This window comes from Temnothorax americanus, unplaced genomic scaffold (genome assembly GCF_048541705.1).
Source record: "Temnothorax americanus isolate GAGA-0224 unplaced genomic scaffold, ASM4854170v1 Scaffold9, whole genome shotgun sequence".
Lineage (NCBI taxonomy): Eukaryota > Metazoa > Arthropoda > Insecta > Hymenoptera > Formicidae > Temnothorax > Temnothorax americanus.
Genome location: NW_027509812.1, coordinates 2,544,744 through 2,568,661, shown reverse-complemented (window position 1 = coordinate 2,568,661; position 23,918 = coordinate 2,544,744). Strand labels below are relative to the sequence as shown.

General features: G+C 42.0%; 1 protein-coding gene and 1 long non-coding RNA gene across 7 annotated transcripts in view; one reads left to right on the top strand and one right to left on the bottom strand.

The window, feature by feature from the left end:
- The window catches only part of LOC143908059 (synaptogenesis protein syg-1), a 356,526-nt gene that overhangs the window by 250,837 nt on the left and 81,771 nt on the right, over positions 1–23,918 (top strand). The gene's annotated exons all lie outside the window — the stretch shown is intronic.
- LOC143908063 (uncharacterized) overlaps positions 9,162–23,918 on the bottom strand; it is a 182,088-nt gene continuing 167,331 nt past the window's right edge. The window contains exons 6-8 of the long non-coding RNA XR_013260028.1: positions 10,835–10,980; positions 10,594–10,714; positions 9,162–10,433 (exon numbers count right to left, since the gene is read on the bottom strand). This is a non-coding gene — a long non-coding RNA (uncharacterized LOC143908063). The remainder of the gene's footprint in view (positions 10,434–10,593; positions 10,715–10,834; positions 10,981–23,918) is intronic.

Below are 23,918 nucleotides of genomic sequence, written 5' to 3'. Positions count from 1 at the left end.
AGAATTGAAATTATCCCCCGGATGACACACAGATGTCGCATCATCGATGGATATACGTGTCGTTGAACAAAGGTCAGTACGGGCCCGGGCTCGGTACGTGATAAAAGGAAAAAAGAACACTGTGTGTTTCGCATTCATCGAATCAACTTAGAGCAGCGTCGGTAAAACGCTGGAAAAAAAAACTAAATTTACCTTTCTATGTGCATACCGAATTCCATTATTCTGAAAGCATGCTCGGCGTATTTCACGGCAGTTCGCACGCGAAGCACCACGGGACTGTATAAATTACTTCGATGTAATTGATTAACGTCAATTAGTTAGATCACGTACTTCTTGGCGAGTTATTCCCAACAAGCGCAGGTTAGGTATTTAGAGCTATGCGCTATTTTGCTGATGACAAATACTTACTTGATTTTTGTGCTATCGGCACAACGTTTTTATAGCTTTTTACAGCGAATGAGTTTTAACTGCATCTTCGCTTGGCGCAAGTTAAACGGAAAGCTCATTTTCCGATAATTTATTTGGAGTTATTTTTCGCTAAGCGGAAAAGGTGGCCGAGAATTGTGAGAGCACTTATCGTTAATTGATTATATAGTAATGGGAATCGCGAGACAGGCCGCACATTAATTAAACACGAAAAAGAACGGCGCGATAATGAAACGGATGCAAACGAGTGACGCGCTAAATTTATGATCGAGTTGAAACTTGCCGGATATCTTCGCCGCACAGCGCGTCGTCGAGAAAGATATCATTGTTTTAACAAAGTTTTAATCGACTTATATCGATGAGCCTGTAAAGCTTGCTTTCGCACCCTATTACTTGTTGTTTAGCTACTACTTTTACTATGTCGGATTTTTAATCGACATAAGAAATAAGCCAAGTTCCGCGTGTCACGCTTTCAAACTTTCAAGGCAATGGTCTGTAATCTTCGGAGGTCTTTTTTCCTCTGCTGTCATTAAAACTTTAAGGCCTGCGGAGATCGGCCGGTGTAATTAAAGCACACTTGCCCGGGATGTTCATTAAAGGCGAGGAGTTAAGGTGCGCATTTCATCAAAAGTTGGTGAATGTCTCACGGTGACCCTTTTGTATACCCCGACCTTTCACTCGCGAGTTATCACGTAAATAAGAGAAGCGCTGCGTAAGCTGCATTCTTTTAAGAATTCCGCGATCATCCATCGAATTACGTCACTCACAATCAGTTCGGTAATCGCTTTATTTGAAACGCGACAATTTTTTATATAGACGTTTCACGAAACATTTCTCAATTTCGCGATATTTAAAAAAAAAAGAATATATATTTGATTAAAATCATCCAATCGTTTAAACATACGAGGCCGTTTAAACTCGGACATATTATAGGCGCGTGCAAGAAATGAAGAAATTAATAGGATTGTGTGAAAAAGCGCGTCATTTATAAACTAAAATTTATTGCGGTTAAACAATACGTGAAAGAATGTTTTACGGAAGAACTTTGGGGAATTGCTTTGTAGTTTATTGTCAAATTTTATCTTAGCATTTTTTATGGTATTGCGCAGTCGGCCAAGAGAAAAATATTCACAATCTACGCAATATCCTTCATTTAGAATGGATATAGTTTTTGAATCGTGCATTATAATGAGTTACGCGTTAAAAAAAACTCAAATATGCCCGGTTTCGTTTGCTCTCTTTCTTATCACGGGACACGATTTTGTGTTCCGTTACGATTAATTCTATTTAACGTTTCATATATTTGAGTCATTCGGGGTTTTTACTGGAAAATATTAATTTTATGGCACTGACTTGAAAAGATAACGCAAAGTACGTACCACTTAATGTATGAATATTTCTGCCATTGCCGAATGCAATGAAGATTTAATCCAAATGCAAATGCATGTCCACACTCAAACGCGAATGTACATTTGCATCGCAAGTTCTGCTTAATGATCTTTAATTTACATTTGCTCGTTTTTCATGTCATAAAATCTACTTACTTGCGCGCTGCACGTAATCATTAAAACATTATCCTTCTCAAGGTACATCTTAGTAGACAAAACGCATTTTTAACCAGCAATATGTCATGTTCTTTCTCATTTTTAGCGTGCGTTGATTTTCACCGATCATCGATGGTTAATTATAAATCTTTGCGCGTGAAAATTGCATTGATATTGCTAATTGCAGTAATCAACAAATCGAAAAGTAACGAACTGTAAATTTTCCGTTTAATTTTACAGATATTGAGTTTGAATTTTTAAACGATAATCATTTTAATGATTTAATCAACGAACGTATAACGCAAATAAAATAAACGGTGTCCTACTCAGCAAGATGGAACAAATTTGCACGATGAATTCGCAAAAAAATTATTTTTTTTTCTTTTAACTTTTTTTAAGTACAATAAATTTCAACTTTTTTAACGACTTGACAAAACGATTTGAGATCTCATTTCGGACAAATTATCACGCTTCAGGTGTCATAACGGCCAATTTTATTTTAGATTTATCTGCGTTAATTATTATGAATACGTTCTCTTATTCGCCCCGGACGAACGACGCGACGGGCGACGGCAAGCGTGCCCGTCCCTGACGCGAAATATATTCGCGGCATTTCCGGCACGTGCGCTACGTACGGGATTTATGCTCGTCGTTCATTTGCCTGCCAGATTTAAGTTCTGACTCGCGTGTCCTTAGGATCAGATGCCCGGCGGGTCGGATATCAACGGTAAAGAACGGCCCCCGGATGCTGAGAGCCAAATCGCGCCGGGAAATTACGCGATTTGTCGTCCTCTTCGGCGACGACGTCCCCGCCGCCACCGCCGCTGCCGCCGTCGCCGCAGTGGTCGCCAGGAAACAGTTGTTAGAACGGCCATTTCCTGTGTTGCGGAGAAAAATTAAGCGATTTCGACGGAGGATGGAATCTTCTCCTCGTCGTCGGTTAAAATTCCCAGCACGTTCTAACGCTCGATTTATTTCAATGCCCACCTCTTGTCGGAAGCTTAATAGAAAGCTCGCCTCGCGATCTTAATGGGTTTTCTTTGTGCGTCCGATTGCACTCCGTTCCTCGTTCGCGCGTTCCATCGCGAATAATTTCGCATAAGCGCGGTGCGACGACGATGCCGACGGATGCGAGACGCTTTCTCCTCGCCGGGAAATACGGCGGCTCCGTCGAGCTCCCCGTGAAATTGTCGTGAATGAAGCGATTTTCTTCGGAAATCGGTAACTCGAGAGAAAAGTACACACTCACTCTCCCCATACAAACGGTGCGAGCTATATGGAAATTGTTATTACCAAAAATTAGTCGTTATTTAAGCATATCGTGTATCGTTTACATATTTTAATATGCTTAAAATAATAAACAAGAGAGTGCAAATATCGAGAGTGAAAACATTGAAATAATCGGAGCTTAAATACAAATGTATGCTGAAATAATATATTTTTATCACGGCGTTTATTACTCGCAGAAAAAGCTTGCGAAGCAATGCATGGATATGGATATGGAGAGGTGATTAACGGGAGCGCATGCGAAGTTTAAAACCAATTACGTAATGCCTCGTGTAATAGCGCCGCGTCGTCGCTCTGTATATATATATTTATATACAAAACGGGGACATAGCTCCGTAATAAAATAATAATAACGGTCAGATATATAGGGAACACAACGCGAGATAGGAGGTTTCTGTCCCCGCCATAAATTCGTGACCAGCCCGGGGAGAGCTCGCTCCGCTTTAGACGCGCGCGTCTCCGTATAAAAGTTGCGTTTTTTTTTTTCGCTGTCTCCGCAATCGGCGGGCGGATTGGGAATGCGTCGCGTCACGTCGCGTCATCGAGGAGAGCGTAAAACACTCCGGCATTAAACATGTAAGACAAGCGATGACGCTAAATCTTCCTCAGATGTTACACGACTTCAACCGCACCAACACCACCATCACCCTCCCCCCCTTCTCGTTTCCCGTCCCCGTCTTTCCTTTCGAAGATCTCTCGACGTCGATTTCTCGGTTTAGCCGCAACGTGCCGCACTTACCCGTGGCATTCTACCCCATCTCGTTGTCGTTCCGGCGGCTACACCTTCGCTCGCCTCTCCTATCCCTTCGCCCACCGTTCCACCTTCCCCGACACTCTTTTCTCGCACCTTTCGACGATCCTCTCGAGATTTACTGCCTACCATACTCGTCCTCGCTTCCTTGCTCTCCTCCCGCATACCGCGACGATGCGTTCTCTTCCCCGTCTCACTTTCGCCCTCCCCCCCTCTCGCAACCCATCGGCCTTTCTCTTCCGCGAAGCGTCGCAATTCCAAACCTGCCAATTTTGATTTATATATCCACCCGATCGCGTGTACCGGCTACGACCTATACGTCGCTGTTAGACGGATCGCGACTCTTCCGGGCCTCGAGCGTCCATCTCTTCTAATACGTTCCCTTTCTCCGTATTCCGGGCGTCTCGATACTTCGTGCTCGATGGCGCGCGACGCACGCTCGATTCGCGCCGTCCCATGAAATTCCTACGAGTCTGGAGAGGGACGCGCGCGGTATTAACCCCCGAGACCGCAGGATAGCGGACGGACGATGGACCGAAACGCCGCGTTTGCTCCCTTTCCCTCCCCCCTCTCATCCTTCGGCTCTTCTTCCCGCCTGGACATCGAACGAAATTACGAACGGTCCTTTTACCCACTCGTCCTGATTTATCGTTTTCCTCTCTTCCAGAGCTATGATAACGCACCGGCTTATATATCGCGGCTGCACGAGCTCAGGTTTATGTATGTGATTTATGTGATATTACCCATCAGAAAAATCCTGCGCGAGAGTAATTTTTGTGTATTCAGTGCAAGTACGCAACGAACAACGATGTTGAGTTTCGATAGCGCGTCATAAAATGCGCCCAATGAGACAATGTGTATAAATTAAAGGCGACAAATAATATGTAGAAACCGCGAGCTCGCTGGATGCGTATATCGCGAATGTAAATAGATATATGTATATACTGTATAGGTAGTACGAGCTCTGTTCGCTAATTATGCGTCGTGTTGCGATATTATTGTTGTTATATTTCCCTTCATGTACAGTTCGCACTCTCTCTCTCTCTCTCTCTTTCTCTCTCTCTCTCTCTCTCTCTCTCTCTCTCTCTCTCTCTCTCTTTCAAACATTCTATTATTATCGAAAAGTTGGGAATAATCACTAGTTATAGGATTACAGTTATAAGTATAACACTAGAAATAAATGAGATCTCATTGAAGAAATAATCAATAATAAACCGTTTCAATTAACGATATTAAGTTGCTGGAAATAGTGGTTGCGAACAGTAAGCTTTTGACAGCATAAAAAGTGTATTATATGAACCTGAGTTTGGACACTAATTACGGATTTCATTCCACAGGTACGAGGATATCTCGCTATTAATTAGCAATCCAAAGTAATTAGCAAATCCATTATCTGTAATCAATAATATATAATATCCAATAATATATATAATCAATAATATACTATCAATCTATAATAATTATAGCTATAGTCTATAATTTACAATCAAAAATTATCTCAGATTAGTAATCCGAAACAAATAGAGAAAGCTTTAAAAGTTACATCTTGCAAATATTCTACTACCCGTAATGAAATAGTACAAGACGGAAAGAGAGTGTTAATGTTTGCACTTAAGACAAATGAGACACTTATTCACTCCTCAATGAAATTCCATGTTACTCTGTTTCAATCAGCGAGATTTTCATCGATTCAATTTAAGAGAGTGCGTCACTTGCGAAACGTAAGTAAACCGCGCGATGCATGCGCGAGGAAGTCGTTCACTTCCGCGAAATGAAACGTGCCGACGCGAAAAATGCAGCGGCGGTATTCGCGCGGCGTATTAATTCGTATCTCTCCTCCTGCACGTTGCAGCATTAACGTTATTATCTTCGCCCGCAAGTTCCTTCCGCCGAGGCGACGGCTGGGTGTCGGAAGAAGTTTACGGCAAGGGGGAGCTAATTCGCAGCAATAATTCCGCCCGCCTTAACCGCCGACGCCTGAATGCGGTTTAACAGGATGTATAAGCGTCTCTTACCCCTGTTTGCGCCGCGGAAGGATTAAGACTAAAGACGGAGAGGGGTGAGCCACGTCGACTGAGAAAAGACGTTTAACAGATAGGACACATCCTCTTCCCTCTCCTCCTTCTCCTCCCCTCCGCGCTCCGTTCGCCCGAAGGGCGAGAATGCATTCTCCTGAGATATTGATCTGTGCATGTGCCTATTTACATGTACAGTGGATACACACGGTGTCCCCGAAAATAGATGAGTTACTTCATGCCTCGGTGACATTTGCAGTCGATTTGTGTCGACGAAAATGTCGAGGAATTAATAGTCATTTCTTTGGAATTAGATAAGGAGAATGAAATTAAGATTTCGCAGAAATTAAACTTCTAAAGATATAACGAATCGAAAATTATTCATATTAAAGTGGATTCTAAAAGTGTCTATTTTCGACTCGCACCGACGGCTGCAGTTTGATTTTATCGATTTAACTGGAGAGCCTTTCGCGGCGTTGAGGCCGAGAATAAACGCCGATCAATAGATTATCCGCTCGATCAAATACACGTACAATCTAATTTTCGTAACGAACGCCTCGGGTAATAACTTTCTGTATAGCGTAGGACGTTCTTGCGGATTCGGCCGGAGACGCCCGGCCACTCCGACCTCTCCCCCGATCGATGATCAATAATCTCCAGTAGGTACGGGGCTTTCGACCTCACGTGTACATCCACCGTATCACGCGGCCATAACTTGCGCGCGGTAATTGCTTTGGCTAGAGACGATTGTCGTCGTTATGGTAATATTCCTGTCGGACGGACATGTGCTCCAATCATCTCTCTCGTGCACTTAACTCCTTCTCCAAACGTATAATCGCTCGTACTAATAGCAATCGACGAAACTGCCAATTACCAACGAATATTCTTCGTGCGAGCCATATTCAGTCGCGTTTAGCTTAGCAGGATGGTCGAAAAGCTGGAAATTTCGCTCCTGGGCCGTTCTCTCTCTCGCCTCGGCGAGAAAAAGAATGTTTCAACTGATACTGAGCCTTTATGGTTATACGCCGCTCGTAAATACAGTTTCTCTTTTTTATGGAAAATAACTGGATGATGCCACTTCTTCGCCTTGGATGTATAGCATCATCATCTGTAATGGTACGTGGTTACGAGATGCGTTAGCTCGAGATTTCATCAAAAAAAGTAATCTCTCTATTTCGTCGAGCGTCTTCATGTTGCGCCTATATGTTTATCTACAGTATCGTTAGAAACAAATAAACAGATTCAAAGTGATGATGATCGAAAAATCTTAACGAGAGCTTCGAGAAATATTTTGTATTTATGGAATCACATAAGAATATATCTGCGATAATCTACAAATTGTCTAATTTGTTTGCACGTTATATTCTTGCGTGTAACAATCATTCTGATTCTGGAAGCAATCTTGTTACTGTGGAGTGATATGAGTATGCACTTTAATTTCCGAACAGAATTACTTTTTTTTTTGTTGAGAATAATTTACGCTCATATAATTGTGTTATTGTTAGACACTCGTGTTTCATTTTATATTTGTTGCGTTACCTGACAAATAAAATACTTGTTGAACTATTTCATTTGACGAGAAACGCGACGCGCGTATATTCAGCAACGTAACCGACGTGCTTTTCAAAGTTGGTTTGCTCGACCTCAGAAAGTTCGCTCAGTAGAATAGCACTGTAATTCAACTAACAATTATTCGTGGTCTACCCCTTAAGCTAATTCCTCAATACGCACACAGGCACAAATTAACCCAGCTGCTAATTACCTAGGTGATCCGTTTGCGAAACACGTGAATGTATATCGGGAATTCTATGTTCTACAGAATTTTAGTGCGAATATCTTTGTGAGAAATAATATCTAATGGAGAAATTTAGAAAGATATCCACTCTTAAAAAAGACATATTATCTGAGTGAATTTATTTTTTATTGAAGAATTGAGGCCTCTTTTCCTTCGTGAGCATTTGTCATCGCATACTTTGACTGTTTTGTGTATCAAGGGGTTAATAGTGTAAAATGTAATAGTAATAGTATAATATACTTTAAAGCTAAACAGCGCGCGCGTCTGCGGTGTCAAGTAATATAAATCTTCTCGGACATCTCTCATATATATCGCAATAATAGAAGCTTTCTCCTGTAGCGAACAATTTGTATTCGCGGAGATTTTATTATTGATTAAATTGCAATCCTGGAAAGTGGAAAAATATTAATAGACGTATGTAGCTTGAAAATAGAATGTCGTGCCGCGAGAATAGAATTTTATTCGAGATTTTAGGATAGATTCTCGAAGACGTGCCATTTTAATGAAGACGAATAAAAATAGTATGCATAAAAAAAATAAAAATCAGAATAAGAAAAACCTGAAAAAAAAAATTAGAAATTTTTTCAAGCGAATTTCTTTCGGATGTATACCTCGGATGTATCTTTCACAATATACCTCGGATAAGAATTTACCGTGCTTCTTTACATTATTGAGTATACGTATAGCGTAATCTTTGCGAGCTTGGAATAGGTTTACGACACGCTATATATATATAACACTATAATTCTAGTATGGATGATCCATTTGAGGGGGACTGGGGTGGGTTAACAAGTTGATTCCACCGGGGGAGTGACATTATCAGTCACAAATTATAGCACGAGGCTGAAACCGAACTTGTCACCCTTCGCGGATTCGGGGGCCTCCGTTACTCTCCTCATTCTTGCTTAACTGACGTTGATGTACGCACGGCTAAGTGTGCCTGATCGCGGCGCGCGTGAGATTGCGATTTATAATTTGCCACGATGTGTTTTGTTATGCGCGACGTTGATATTTAACGTCGCGTTCCTTGAAACAAATTCTTGAATAACGTGTTGCAGTTCAAAGTGTCGCATACGTCTAAAATATTCTCGACACGAATCGCAAAGCTAAGTTATAGCGTGCAACTGGAAATCACGCCACTAAAAAATGTACTACGGTGCAGAATTTGATGTATTGGAAAGCCATTATATTTGGTTTGGCTGTTGCCATTGGACTGCTGTTTCCTCTGCAGTCTAAAATAAACGTTGATTATAACCAATCAAAAAAATTGCTATTTTTAAATTAAACATTTAGTTTATTTCTTTTTAATAAATCATTACATATTATATGAAATGCTCCTCGGATTGATTTGTGTATATATTCACTGTATAAACTTCTTCACGATAACCAATTTTGAAAATATTTTTGTTTTTTTCGAGAGACAATAAAATGGAAACGCAAATAGGCAGCGATAAAATTTCACGAACTAATCATAATAATAATATTAAATCAAGCGCAAAACAGAGAACGAGAGAAAAATTTTAATTCGTCACGAAGAAACCGCGAAGACGGATAAAAAATAAGAAGCGAATATGAGGTGATCTGCTCTAGAGATATTCATTATTTAATTTAGAAACGCCGCAAGCAAAATTTAATTTTATTTCAACCTTCCGTTCTTAATATTCATGACGAAGGTTGATTATAACTATCGAAAAATTTGCGTAAGCGCGTACCACAACAATTCAAGCATATATTCTATTTCGCGCTAATTGCACACCCGCTATATGACATATTGAATGTAATTCATGTTCCCATGCATGTACGATTATGAGTAGTGTGTTTGCTCTCGCGGAAATAAATAACCACAATAGCAATATACAGATGCCGGAGAATACCTGTATTTAATGTTAACAGAAAATCATTTAAACAAATGTACTAAAATAAACTTTTTCTTTATGCGAGCAAACTCATTCTATCTATCAAATGTAAATTCAGCCTCATTTTGCGGAATTCAATCGTATTTACATACAAGGGACTATCACGGGAACAGTAACACTATGAGATATCATCTCAAATCACACAATTTGAATTGCCTTAAATATAATTATATAATTACAGCTGTAGCTATAGTTTATATTGGTAAAATAGCGCCTCACAGAATATAACGCAAAAATCACATAGAGAATGAAAACAGATGATCGTACGATAATTAACTATAGTGTAAAACGGGGAAAAATTATAATCGTAGCATTGCGAAACATTTACATCTTACAATGTCGGAAAGCTTATAACGTACATTACAGGTAAAATATAATCTCATAGTAAAAGAAAAAAGGAAAGGAGAAAATTTTCACAATTATACTTTGATAAGTATACGTTCTCCATATTACCCTTTTGTGACATAAAGAAAAACTCTATTTTGTTTTTCTCAATGGGGGCCAGGTACTGTAACCTTAGATGCTGTGTACGTCTGGAATATTCTTGACACGGAAGAAAGCTGTGATATAACGAGTGACTGGAAATCAGGCTGCTGCAAAATGCACCACGTTGCAGAATTCATTTGGTCGCGTGAACTTTGTCTTACACGTGCCGAACAAAACTGCCATATTTGGTGTGGCGGTTGCCAAGACAGTTCTCTGTGAATAAAAAATGTTAATTATTACAAAATTTGGTTAATATTTAATATTTATACATTAAAAAGGAGGTATTATTTTGCTGATATTATAATTATATTTAAATGAATTATTTTCGGTAACAAGATTATTATCAATGGAAAAGCTGTGATTATTAATTTACCTGTTCGCGTATTTATGACGTCATTGAATTAGTACAAAAGTTATATTTAAGTCAACAAACTTCCGGTCTTATCGTCTTTATATAATCTTGGTGGAGTATCAAACCGCGGGCGCTCTTATCGCTGGAACATAATTCATACTCCAAGAGGTTAAACGAAATCTACATATCGAACGCGAACCATAGTCAGTTAAAGCCAATTGCGGGAATTTACATACCATCGGAGGCTGAAGATTTAACTAACCTCATTGCAAGAACTATCCATCCAGGAACGACTTCAATTTCCTTCGTTACGTTGGTCGTCAATAACGGTTCCCTGAAGTTACACTTTTTTATAGAGAATTATAGAAATAAACTTCGAGGAAAGAGTTCCTTCTTTTTATATCTCCGCTGAAAAGAACAGAAAAGGCAGGGAGAATAGAGAACAAAAAGACCAAAGGTAAATGAGAACATATATGTATATTGAAGCGAGCTTTCCTTACAGCGGAAGGCAGGAATCAAGAAAAATGCACGCGCCACGCCTTCGCGGGCGAAACTTTCGTGCGTGAATAACGTAGCTGGAAATGTTCAAAATTTCTGTGATATTTCCTTCTGCTGATCTATTTGTCATTCACATAATTATATAATGTTATGTATAATCAAGCAATCTGCAGAACGCATATTTTAACGATATCGTTTCCGTCGTACCCATCTTACCCATAGTTTAAAATATCATTCGTGTTATACGACTTAATGACATAAATTTCTTCAAATATCTGTCGATGTATAACTATAAAAGTTTTGTATCTTGCATGGAAAACGCCTCGTCGAATGAAACGGGAAAAGGGCGACCGAGGTACGATGTAAAGGAAAGCGTCGTCTTCTTCAGAAGAAAGACGAGGTTTTCTAAGAGCAACGGAAATGGAACGCCTACGATGCCCATTATAATGTCGAATCCAGGAGCAGCAGGTTATCGTAGGTATCTGTCTGAAAAGGAGGACGGGACTGTCTAGGGTAGAACTAAAGAGGAGGGGAGAGAACATCGAGTTTTAAAGCCGCCATTCTATCCGGGCTCCGAACGTCGACTGATATATCTTCAGAATGTTTCTTAGCGGCTCCTTTGCGCGGTATTATCGAGCTTTCCCTCGAAGATGTCGGAATGTACGATGTTGAAGCCTGATACCGCGTCTCCCCGGCATCTTCCCGCCGCGCCGACGCGAGATCACGTGTGAAATGAAATTATCAAGCGGAAATAACAATAATGGATATGAGCGTGGCGTCAGGGGCGAGAGACGCGTCCATAATGTATCCTGTTGCTCTCGATACATTGACTATTCCGTCATTCGATTGAGGAATAATGGTTGTCGTCGACGCCGGTAATCGGTAATCCGTGTTCCCTATTAACTTTTGGTGCTCGAAAGGGATTATACATGAATTGCTATATTAACAATCGTGTTCTCAGCCAGGAGTACATATGAGGTATCTCTATCTATTTGCTTTTCATCTTGCGTCTGATTTGGCAATTCTGGAAAGATTCGCTTAATACGAAAGAGAAATTCCAAACGCTCTCGTCGTATCCCTTCAAGATTATTTGCTACATGGTAATAAGAAGATGAAAAGATATACTTTTTTCTTTCCGTACCTCTTGAATATATATTGAATAATGTGATTGCATGCATATAACTTTCGCGGCATTTTATCACAATTTTATTACCCGAGCGTAAATTCATATTGGCGATACGCTATTGGCTTTAGTGTTATCTGCCTCGCGGTACTTGGTCTTTTTCTTCAATCGTACCCGTGGTTATACAAGTACATGGGGGCTCTCTCTCTCATCTATTCGGAGAGCCTCACACCGGGATCTACTAGGATTCTCCGCTGTTATCCGCAGGCGATTCGGAAGAAACAGACAGTGGAGGGTGGAAGTACGTTCGCGATGTATCGCCTCGGTATAATGGCCGTTGGTGCCTTCAGAGCCCTTTTTCAACCACTAGCACTAGAAGGCTCCTCCTTTGTGTCACCCCACGCTGAAGAGCGGTACACTTCTCCATCCTACCCCATCCCTTGGCTTTTCTCTTCTTCGCCGACCTGGAGGCGAATTTGTGAGCTTAACTCAAACGGAAGCCTGCCCTTTAGATCATTTCAACGCGTTCCTATGTTTTCGCTCCGCTTGATGTACAGTCGAAAAGCTCATTCCTCCTTTGCCCCGTCATCCCCTCGGCATCTGTTTCACCTTCTTCCTGTTTAGATGCGGTGACTCAAGTCGAGCGTAGCCATTCCGATTTTGTTTCCCGTCAAAACTTCTTGTCAAAGATTCGCTACCGAAATACTACTCGCGCTTTATTTCTCTCTCTTCTCTGTTTTTCTGTCACTCACTCACTCTCGCTGCCAGTGTAATGAGGGATATTTTTCAAAATGAATCGCTTGATGGAAATACAAATATAATTCCTCGATGACATTAACTGCGAGTAATGAAATAATCAGAGTAATTGTACGAAATTTTGGAAATAATACTCGGAGATTTATGACTGTTATTTACGCGGTCTTTACACATTTTGTTCCCCGAGATAACCTGATTTTATAATTTTCCAAGTAAACCTGGCAAGTTTAATTGATTACTCCCTGTTATAGCGAAGCTAACGAATTACATTACTGTAACAGTGCTTTTTATTAATGCGCATAAAGATTAAAGACTATAATGGACGCTTAAAAGCGATGTATTATCTGACTAAAATGAAAAACGGCAGATTCGCGATAATTTTATTGGAAAAGATAGAAGCTACTAATACATGGTATAAGATATAACACGATAATGGTTGTATCGAGTTCCACAGATTTTCGCAGCCGTGAATCGATCGCGAAAACGAAACTAATCGGCGACGCCGATGAGCGGTGACCGGATTTTTTGTTAAAGAGCCTAGAATTCCCGCAGTGGACGCGAACAGACGAAATCTGTACTTTCATCCTGTAATTTGGGATTTACGAGGGTTGGCCGGCGGCCAGCACGGGTAAGGCATCCGGTTACACCGGCGTCGGCACCACCGTGCGGTCTGTGCGACTTTGTTCCACCGTGATGTTTCCTTTCTTTTTCTGTCGCCGCCCTCCTAGGAACGCGCGCGAGGCTACAAAATTATCGGAGTATCATGTCGGACCACGCTTTTGTAGTCACTCCTTTAATTCCGCCCTGTCGGCCGCTTTTTACGAGCCTGTAACACGGAGCTTCCGCCGAGCTCTCGGGGCTCGAACCGCACGGAGCATTCCTATTTCGGTTTGGGTTTGCCCGTTGTTCAACCACCGACAGTGAATCAAAACAAGTCGTACGTTCTTGTTAGGACGGACGTGCAAACATTCGGTTGCCGAGCGGCGACTCACCCTCCGAATCACTCACCCTTGTTTCGCCCTTTCCTCCCGTCCTCCCCCACCCCGCTTTTCGCGCGTCGCATTCCATTCGATATCGTGATAATTCCGCGGAAAAATGGTAGCGCCCGCGCGCTAGCGTTTCAGTTATAGCACGAAAGATGCGATTAAGCCGATGAAGGAAGACTTATGACTTTTCTTGTCGGTATATCTCGCGCGCGCGGTGAATGCACGAGCGCCACTTGTGATAAATGACTCCGACACGTGAACCGTCTGATGTGAGATGTGAGTATGAAAATGGTGCCTTTCCCTCTTGATCGATTCAATGTTTATTCCTCGTCGTTTTATTGCGGCGTTCGCGCGGGATGATGGTGCGTGGGCTCGCAACATAGGAATACCATTCGTCAAAATACAATACGTTTTCGCGTCGCGAGCAGACGTCGCCGGTTTGTCGATTTAATTCGATCTCGACGGCGGAATTCGATGCGCTCGAAAAGCTATGCCTCCCGTGTTTCAGCCGTTCACCCGACCGCGCGTGTCGCGTCGTCTTCGCGAGGGATAAAGCTCGATCTCCCCTCGCGCTCGCGCACGACATACAGGCGCGGATCTCGGTGATCGGTTGCGGGGGACACTCGAAATCGAAAATCGAGACATCGGTTGGGATGGGAGAAATACGGAAAACAATGGGTGATCTTACCCAGGGATCGTGGCGGTGCACACATTCGCGCAGGAAGCTATATGTATACTTGACGCCGCATTGTGCATCCTCGGCGATGCACGCGGTGATCCTCCGGTGCTGAGCGTCTTCAGAAAGTCAATAAGTTCCCCTTAGACAAAACCGCAAGAGGAATCGATCAACGTACCACCCACTCTCTGTCTTTGCGAGAGTCTATCCCATCGGTTCGTTGTCCCAAGCACGAGCGCCTCCCCATCGTATCCTACCATTCCTACTCTCGCTTCTCTCCACCCTCGACCCCTTACCCCGTCACTTCGGCGTGCTTCTATACCATCGACGTCGCCTCAATAGATGAGCAGACACGAGTCTCTTTCGAAGAGAACGTTGTACGTACCATGCTTGGGATCTTGTTCTCAAGACCCATCAAGAGTCTATTCCGACGTTCTCAGATTGCGATTGAAGAGTACGCGAATCTCAGACAACGAAAAAATCATCGTCTCTTCTAGGAAAATAATTAAATGGAACGTGGGTGGGACTTCTCTGGCGATAGAACGCGTACGAATAGAATTATCGCTTTCCTGACGAAAGATATATTGCCGACGCGCTTTTGATCGACGAGTTTTTCACGACTGAGAGAAAATAAATTCTCGTTGTACAAAATCACATTAAGCTTTTCTCACGAATCTTTCTTTAAAAAGAAACACAAGACGAGTAGTTGATGCGCTAGATTTCGTTCGATTCCCGCGTTATTATTGAGCCGTTACGAAATATCGAGAAACGTTAAAACGAATTGTAAAATCCGCGATAAGTAACCGCTCTTATGAAATTTTCCGCAATGCAATCGAAATTCCGTGCGATCGATGTAGCGCTATCGCACCGCGAGCTTTACTCAATATACTTACGGCAATCGAAAAATAAAAGACGACGGAAGCTATAAGGGCGGGGAGAGAAAAGGGATACAGAAGAACGATGAATGGAAGTAAGACGAACACTGAATTCCTCTATCTGCAGCGCTCTCTCGATGAAGGTATAAGAGTCGATCGAAGGATTCCCGCCTCTTATTTTTCATCCCGAGCGACCTTTTCCATCTACCTACGGGCCCTTGACGGACTTGTCCGGCTCCGCGAAGGCACTTCAACTACAATTTTACCCTATTTCTCGCCCGTGAATGAACGCGCGAATACCTCCCTGACGTCTGACAAGATCCTAGAACGAATCCAGCCATCCGTTAGAAACTTAATCAAAACTACCTAGACTTTGGATGCAGTTTCAGCATGCCCGATGAACGTCGCGGTAGTTTTCACGTCGTTCTCGTAATTAGCAATCTGTTATTCCGACCTATACACCATTATAACTCCCCCGCGTGCGCGGAAACTTTCTTGAATTACGGGGTGACATTTTTACGTGCTCGATAAGCCGGGCGTCGTCGAAACATATTCGCGAAAGCGAGTGTATAATTGCAGTTACACAGATTCAAAGTTTGAAACTTTCATGAGCGGCATATTTACTATAATGTTTGTTATTTTATCGTATATACGTTCTCTCTTTTTTTCTTTTTTCTTTCCTCGTGTCTCTTTTTCCCTTTCTCGTTTAACCACTTTATTTCTTTTTCTTTTGCTCTCTTTGTCCCTCTCTATCAAGCGCGTTGTTTCCAATTCCGCGCGAGTGTTCTGCGTTCCCGGCACACTGTCGCTAATCGAGAACAGTTACGAAAGTCAGAGTTGTGATCACCTGGTTCCTCCAAACTAGGAAGCCTCCGGGATATAACTTCCAGAGGTCATTTAACGATCGCCGTGTCATGCATGGCTTTCCATATGAGCTTTGATCATCGTTTGCGAGGTTATTGCGGTGACTCGGCATGTTCTACTATATATATCAGAAACGCATCTTGTATTCGCGATGCCTTCCACACTTTCATTATATATACAAAGGCACAGGTATGGCTCGAGTTTGAGGAAGGAATGCAGCGCTACATTGCAGCCTTGGTTTATCTGTATTGCATGTAAGAGAATGATGAGAGGAACACGACGAAAAGCGTGAGGGTACGCATAAAGAAAAAATTGAAATTCAAATACAAAACTGTCAGAGCGAGAGCGATAAAAGAAAAAGATCTTTCGTATCACAAAGTTATCGATTAAATTAATCGTAGCCGCGAACGCGTAAAAATTAGATGCGTTTTGAATATCATGCGGGCAGACAAGTATTGACGTGCATATCTAAAATCGAAAGAGTCCAGCGACGATAACAATTTTCCGCCGGAACAATCGGCCCGGTTACGAAATATTCGGCACTTTATCTTTTCTCGTACCCCTTCGCCCACTGCCACGAGAATGAGGAAACGCTTCTATCGAGAAACAAAGCGCGCGCTCGAGAGGCAGCGCAAGGCCGGCAAAAGCGAAAGGTTAAAGGTGGAGTGCGCGGTAAACACGGGGAATGCGTTTGCCAGGTAGTAATTCCATTCGTAGCCGGGGTGCGGCAGCGATAACGTCGCGACGCAAGTTACGCGGTCTATGTTTGTTTACCGGGATCATCGCCTCGAGCGTCTCGCTTTCGTTTGAGGGGCGGCCTTTCCACACCGCGACCGTCTTTATCCGTTGGTCGCCTTCGGCGGCAGCCACCGGCGCTTCGCCACCTCTGATAAATAATCTTCTTATGCGAGAAAAATGAGCAGCGAACGGACACGCTTTATTGTGAATAGGCCATGCACGCATGTGCGAAGCGCCCACATCGACGATTTCGCTTCCGCGTTCGATGCTTTCGCACTTTGCGCTGCCTCCTCAGCGACACGGGAATTGAAAGACACGGTTTTTCCCGCGAGAATAATTCGCACATTAATACCTGTACCTGGGCGCGCTGCAAATGCATCTGGCTTTCTGATAATTACGCCATTTCACGCGCGAGAGTCCCGGTATTGTGTTCGGCTGTTCTCGATTCTTCGCAAAATGCATACTTGCATAATGGCTCATCCACTCGAGAAGCACGTTGGAAAGTTGAAAAAGGAGAAAGAGAGAGAAGAGAAGAGAGAAGCGAGACGAGAGATATGCTAAGAGAACTCCAGGCACGAATACAGGGGCCGATGCTTGATTTTTTTTTTTACGACAGGAAATTTGCATCGCGCGAGTTGCCGGGACAGCTCGCAGCAGCGAGAAGAATAACAAGAATAGTTTTCTTTCATTTGTGTGTCCTCTTTTTGAGGCTCTAGTATTATACAAGTGGCGTTCAAATCAATTTGTTCAGCTGTCACTTTTGTTCTATATTCAACGATAAAATGTAAAAATGAGGTGAAACCTGTCGATGTTAGTAGCTCGACGTGAGTTCATAATATGCGCGAAGCTATATATCGAAGAATTTAACAAACATGCGCAATATTGGTGCGATTTCTTTTTTCTATTCTATTGTATTAATTTATTTTTGAACGTTTTCGTCCTCTTTTCAGCACGTATTGCGAGAAATGGGTATGTTTTATTACCTATTCACTCGTCACTTGTCACCGTTGTGCTGGAATTTAACGGCGCATAATGTAGAGTATCATCAAGATTTTCATGATGCATTGATTATCTCATTTCACTGTAGTATCACTGTAGTATATAATCCCTTGGATTTTCCGCGAAAAGAAAAGACGATGTGATAAAAAAAGCGGTAGACTTTAAAGAGCGAGGCAATAAGTATTCCAAGTGGATGAGAAGAGGAGTAGAAGACGCGATAAAAAAAAAAGAGAGAGAGAGAGAGAAGTGCGCGGAACGGTACGCGAATGAGAGACGGTACATGGAAATGATATTATTCGCGGAAATCCTCGTAACCGTCCGCTCGAAACCGCGAGAGAAGCATGATTCCATCCGATGGTGGCGAGTGGTTCTTAGTTTCATTTCGCTTCTATATACTGCGCGGAAGATGGTCCGCGGAAGCAGGAAAGTCTTGGTGAAACCAGTGGATAAGACAAGTATTTATTATATAACCAAACTGCGCGGTCCTCGGAAGGGACATCACGTAGTGGCGAGTTATTATTTCCGGCGGGTCCACAGCCTTTTACCGCGTGACGAGAATTCTTGGCCGGAGGACGATCGCGTATTAGAATTCGCGAGAGGGCCGGGCCACATGCTCCAAATATCCCCGGACATTGTAAATCGATCCGGTCGATAACTGAAATAGCGAACCGCCAATATCTAATCTTGCAGATGACTCGATGAGTAACTTATACTGTGTGCTATGATGTTATTTCCTCTGCCGTTCTGGTCGAATAAACATTTCTGTTATAATTACATATAATTAATTCTTGGTTCAAGACTTTTTTTTCTTCCTATATTATATATTTTTCTGTATAGAGAGAGATAATTACATTAAACAGTTATTTGGATCGCTTCACTTTTAAAAATATCATTTCTCTCTCTCTCTCTCTCTCTCTCTCTCTCTCTCTCTCTCTCTCTCTCTCGACTGATCTTTTCTCAGTTATGCTTATAAAGCAGCAACTGTATTACAGAATTTCTAAAACATATCAAAAGTTGATTTTAGAACGATACAGAAAGGTAAATTAAAATTGATATAAAAAAAGGTAGCCGTATTATCTTGAATATTATCAAAGTATCAGAAATATTGGAACAACTATAAGGTTTCAAAATATCTAAAATCACATCTATAATTTGATTTGCTCGCAAGCGACGGGAGCACAACATATTTTGACATAATAACTCGATTTCTTTTGACAGCATGTTATGAAGTTGTATTCTCGTTGCCATTCTGGACTGTTGTTTTTACTGTGCATTGAAGTTTAACTGACTTATTCTCAACAATGCAAACCGTATTTTGCTGCTAATAGAACACAACTGTCCGTACTAGCAACATCAAAGAAATAAAAGGTATAAGTAAAGTAGTTTACCTTTCCTCAGTGTATTAATTTTTTCTGTTAAGGATCGAGAGCGAACCGATGAGTCCCAGTGTATAAAAATCGATACTTTGCATACAACCATAATATTCGATCGCGCGTGTATCTTGAACGTTTAACATGTTTAACTTCAGCACTACCGTATGTGTATATGTATATACATATATACAAGCGTATATATGTATATGAATATATTAAAGTGCGCCCACATATGTATGCGTGGGCATGCATGTACAACGTATGCACCAGTCGGGACGGAGTAATTACGCGCGGATAATTACTCGAAGAACGCGGAGTGCGCCAAGTACGTGGAAATTGTGGAATGTCGCGCCGCGTATATAGAATTCGTTGGCTTTCGAGAAACTCTGCTCTGATTTCTGGCGCATGCCGTGTTATAGGCGAGATATTTTTTTCACTTCGGCGATTTTTTTCTTCCTTCCTTCCTTTCTTGCTTCCTTCCTTTCTTCCTTCCTTCCTTCCTTCCTTCCTTCCTTCCTTCCTTCCTTCCTTCCTTCCTTCCTTCCTTCCTTCCCTCCTGTCTTACTTCCTCTCGTTCTTGTCACCCGCATACACAACTTCCCAACGTCGTCGACGATGGGTTTCGTGCATCGGTGGAGGTGAAAAGGGAGAGAATCAGCCGAGACACGAACGGGGTGAAAGAGAGAATGAATAGCGATCGACGAGGGTAATTAATTTTCACCAAGGCAGGGTCGCGCTGAGAGCGGTCTTCGTCCCTCAAGAGAATTATCGTCTAAGCGCTGATAGTTTGGAAAGTTCGACGTGCTTCAAACTTCCGTATACGGCCGTACGTCGCCCCTCTTGCATAAGGGCCAATCATCTCCCGAAATGCATTCACCCGATAAAAGCGCCGTTGCTGATCGTAAGCCAGCCAACCAGCCAGCCAGCCGGTATTTTAATGTCTCGTTGCGTGTAAAACGCGCACGTCAGATAACGACAATGACTCCCATGTGGCCGTCTGCAAATTGTAACGATCGAACGCCCGCAACTATATACTCTGCGCATTCGCTAATCGTAAATTGCTAAAAGCAAAATTTGCACTTCTAAATTGCATAAAAACGTAGGTATATATAACTCGAAAACGAGAACAGCGCATAACTCGTCGGGCGCGCACTCGGCTGTAATTATCCCGGCGGCGAATTAATTCGCGCCGTCTGTCATACAACTCTAATCGCTTTCGGATATACCGTTTTCACTTTGAGAGGCGCTCGCCTCTCTCCCCTTGTCTTTCGCCAAACTTTTTGAGTGCTCCGTACGCCTCGTCGTGAATATCGCGCGCCGGAGAACTTCAGCCCCCGAAACGCCTCGAAACTAACCGCAAGACGTTTCGCATCCCTTTCCCCCGCCCGTCGCGGGAAAGTGCACGTCGCTCTTATTGAGAGTTTCCACAGCGATCTAATGTGTCGCAGCAGCTATATGACACGACATCTAAAGAGGCGAATGCAGGTGCAGCTGATGCAGCTGTGCTACGTTCGCGGGAGCAAGTTTCCATTTTATGCATATCTTTTTGCGCGCCGTCATTCTTAGACGACGAAAAAATATGGAGCAAAAATATTGCTATTAAAAGCGTGAATTTATAAACAAACGTTATTGCGTTTCATTATCGATACCTATTATGCAAATAATAATAATTATTTATCTTCGTTATTATTATCATTACTATATCATTAACGTGTTTAATTTGCGCTATAACAAAAGCTGCAAAACCGAAGTTCTCGGGGCGTGCAAACGAATTAATGCATGCACCTTAATTAAATCTATTAGCGTACCGAAGCGTACATATCTCTAACGGAACCGCGTGACTGCGATCGACAGCTTTAATTAGTAAATTAATAAAACTGATGAAATATACATAGAGTACGTCCTTTTCTGGGACGTTGAATTTTATAACGTCATAGTAAAATAGATATTATTCCGCACGGTGGGTCAAATCGAATAACCTCGAAAAGCTGCCTAATTAAACATTAAACTTCTGCATGATGTCGTATAGCAGAATATTTTCGGATGCAGATCATTAACGCGAACGGATCAGAAGCATTCGGCCATCATTACAATTATTTAACCAATACACAGTAACCACTTATTAATCTGCGTATTAGCCTGGTAATGCATTTGGACACATAATGCATCTTTCATCAGCATTTTTGTCTCTAATTAATGCATGTAGATTATATCCAAATTATATAATTTTGCGTTACATATTTACCATATACGAAGATAATTGACTGCCGGCGAAACGAAATAATTAACAATGCGCACTATTCACGTATGTATACTTGCTTTTCATTTAAAAATAATTTAATTATTATCGATTTAAAATAATCACGCATAAATCCTATACTTTCTAGTTGTGTTTCAGTTATTTGATGCAGGTATAATCTAATTTAATACTCAATTGCATACCCCTCCCCCCTCGCTTAGTGCAATCACGCCGCGAGATTAAGAGTTAAACAAGAGAGACGTAATTGATTTGAATCCAATATCAAGAGCGAATTTGATTTATTGTCCGTTATTTTCCAGGTCAGGCAGTCTTGACAATAAATTGCACGAAACTATTACACAGCGCTTTCCACCGTAAACAACCTGGTTCATACTGCCGTATCCACGTATTCGCAGGAATACGTTTTTATTGCCAATACGGAATCGCGCGGGCGGGGGAGGGGGGAGGGTATATATGCTTTCGCCGATACGTACCGTCGAATGAACAGCCGGGCACCCGCTAGATGTGCGCGCAGACGTTGTACATCACTCACAAACGGCCTTTAAAATTGGCAAGCCAGACTTCCGTTCCGCGGTAACCCTGATGGCTTCGGTGAACGGCTATAGGAAAGGCATTTGTATGCAGAGGACATACGGCGCAGGACGTTCCCTCGGGCGAGGTCGTTCTACGGTTACGACCTGACACCTTCCGCCCGCGCTCTCGTTCCCTCCCTTTTATTCATCATCCTTCCTCTCCCGCGGCATTTCTCTTTCGCCCTATCGAGAGTGAACTCCGACTCGGCTCATAAGTAACTCCCGTACGAAAAACCGCACCAAGGTATACGCGGATGTTGCCGATCACCAAGGAGCCGTTTGTAGCCGGCGGTGGAACGTACGGTATTCCTATTATACTTCCATTTAAGAGGAAGGGAGGTCTAAAATGACTAAAAAAATCTTTAGAGATATTTTTCGAAACATCGGCTACAAGAAAGGGATCCTATAGTTTATGCCTCGCTTCTTCAATATTTAATTCAATGTCATTAATAGGTTCTTAAACGGTGAACGAATAACCGTGTTGCATGCTGCTATTTGAAAAAAAAGTGACGAGTCGGTTTTGTAAGAAGTTGATCAAATTTTAATTACTTCGTCGTTATCCCCCCCCCTGCGACTACTTTGCGAGAACGTTAATGAGACCTTTAACGACCCCATTAACGGGGCCCTTCGGCTTTAACGGGAGAAAATCTCCGGAACCTGAAAGAATACTCGTGAACAAGGGGAGATCGGAAAAAGAGTGCGAGTACGTGCAACAGCCGGTATTTCGTAGCAGACAAAGGACTGAATATATGCGAGGGTAGTGAGAAGAGCGGAAAGCAGATTTTCTCACCGACGGCGATAAAAGAAACGTCGTGAAACGATAAAGAACTTTGCTACTCATTAGAGGGCATGCTTACGTTTGACAAAATCCACCATGCAAATAACGAAAAAAGCAAAGATAAGGACATAACAGCAAAATCGAGCTTATCCTGTATATTTCGCCACTGCAAAGTGTTTACGATGAATTGAAATTCATGATTGTTTAATTAAAAATTTGTTAATAGATTTTATTAAGTTTTACATAAGATGTTTCATTTGCATAATAATCTACAAATTACCCTTATATCATAATTTATCTCAACACTTTTTTAATCATTTCTCTTTTCACTGTACAATGGTTACACGTTTCTATTATATAAATGCCATTACTTCTTTTTTCACTTATATTCAAAACCATCTTAGCGTTTACATCGCTTTTGCCTTTTCAGTCGACAATTATTAATGCTTAAAGGGCCGAGTATCTGGAGCAGCTATGAAAAATAGAGTGCTTTATTAAGTGCATTCGTTCTTTTCCCTTTTCACGCTAAAACAAAAGCATTCCGCTCGAAATCGTATTGCCTTGTCTATCCTGAAAGCATCCGGAGTCCCTCGAGTATTTTCTAGTATCTCCGTCTTTATCTTTACGAGTGAGCTTATCGGCGGTGAATCGAGTATGAATCTCCCGTAAACTCACTCGGAAACCTCTCGATTCATTATTTTCCTTGAAAAATGCGAGCAGAAACTAGATTGACATACTCAATCAGCGCTCAATTATTGCATATATTTCTATCGCGATTTCTATTTGGCTTGTTACATATCATAAAAATCTTAGAATATTTTTATTCCGAAGCATTTTTAAAAAAATTG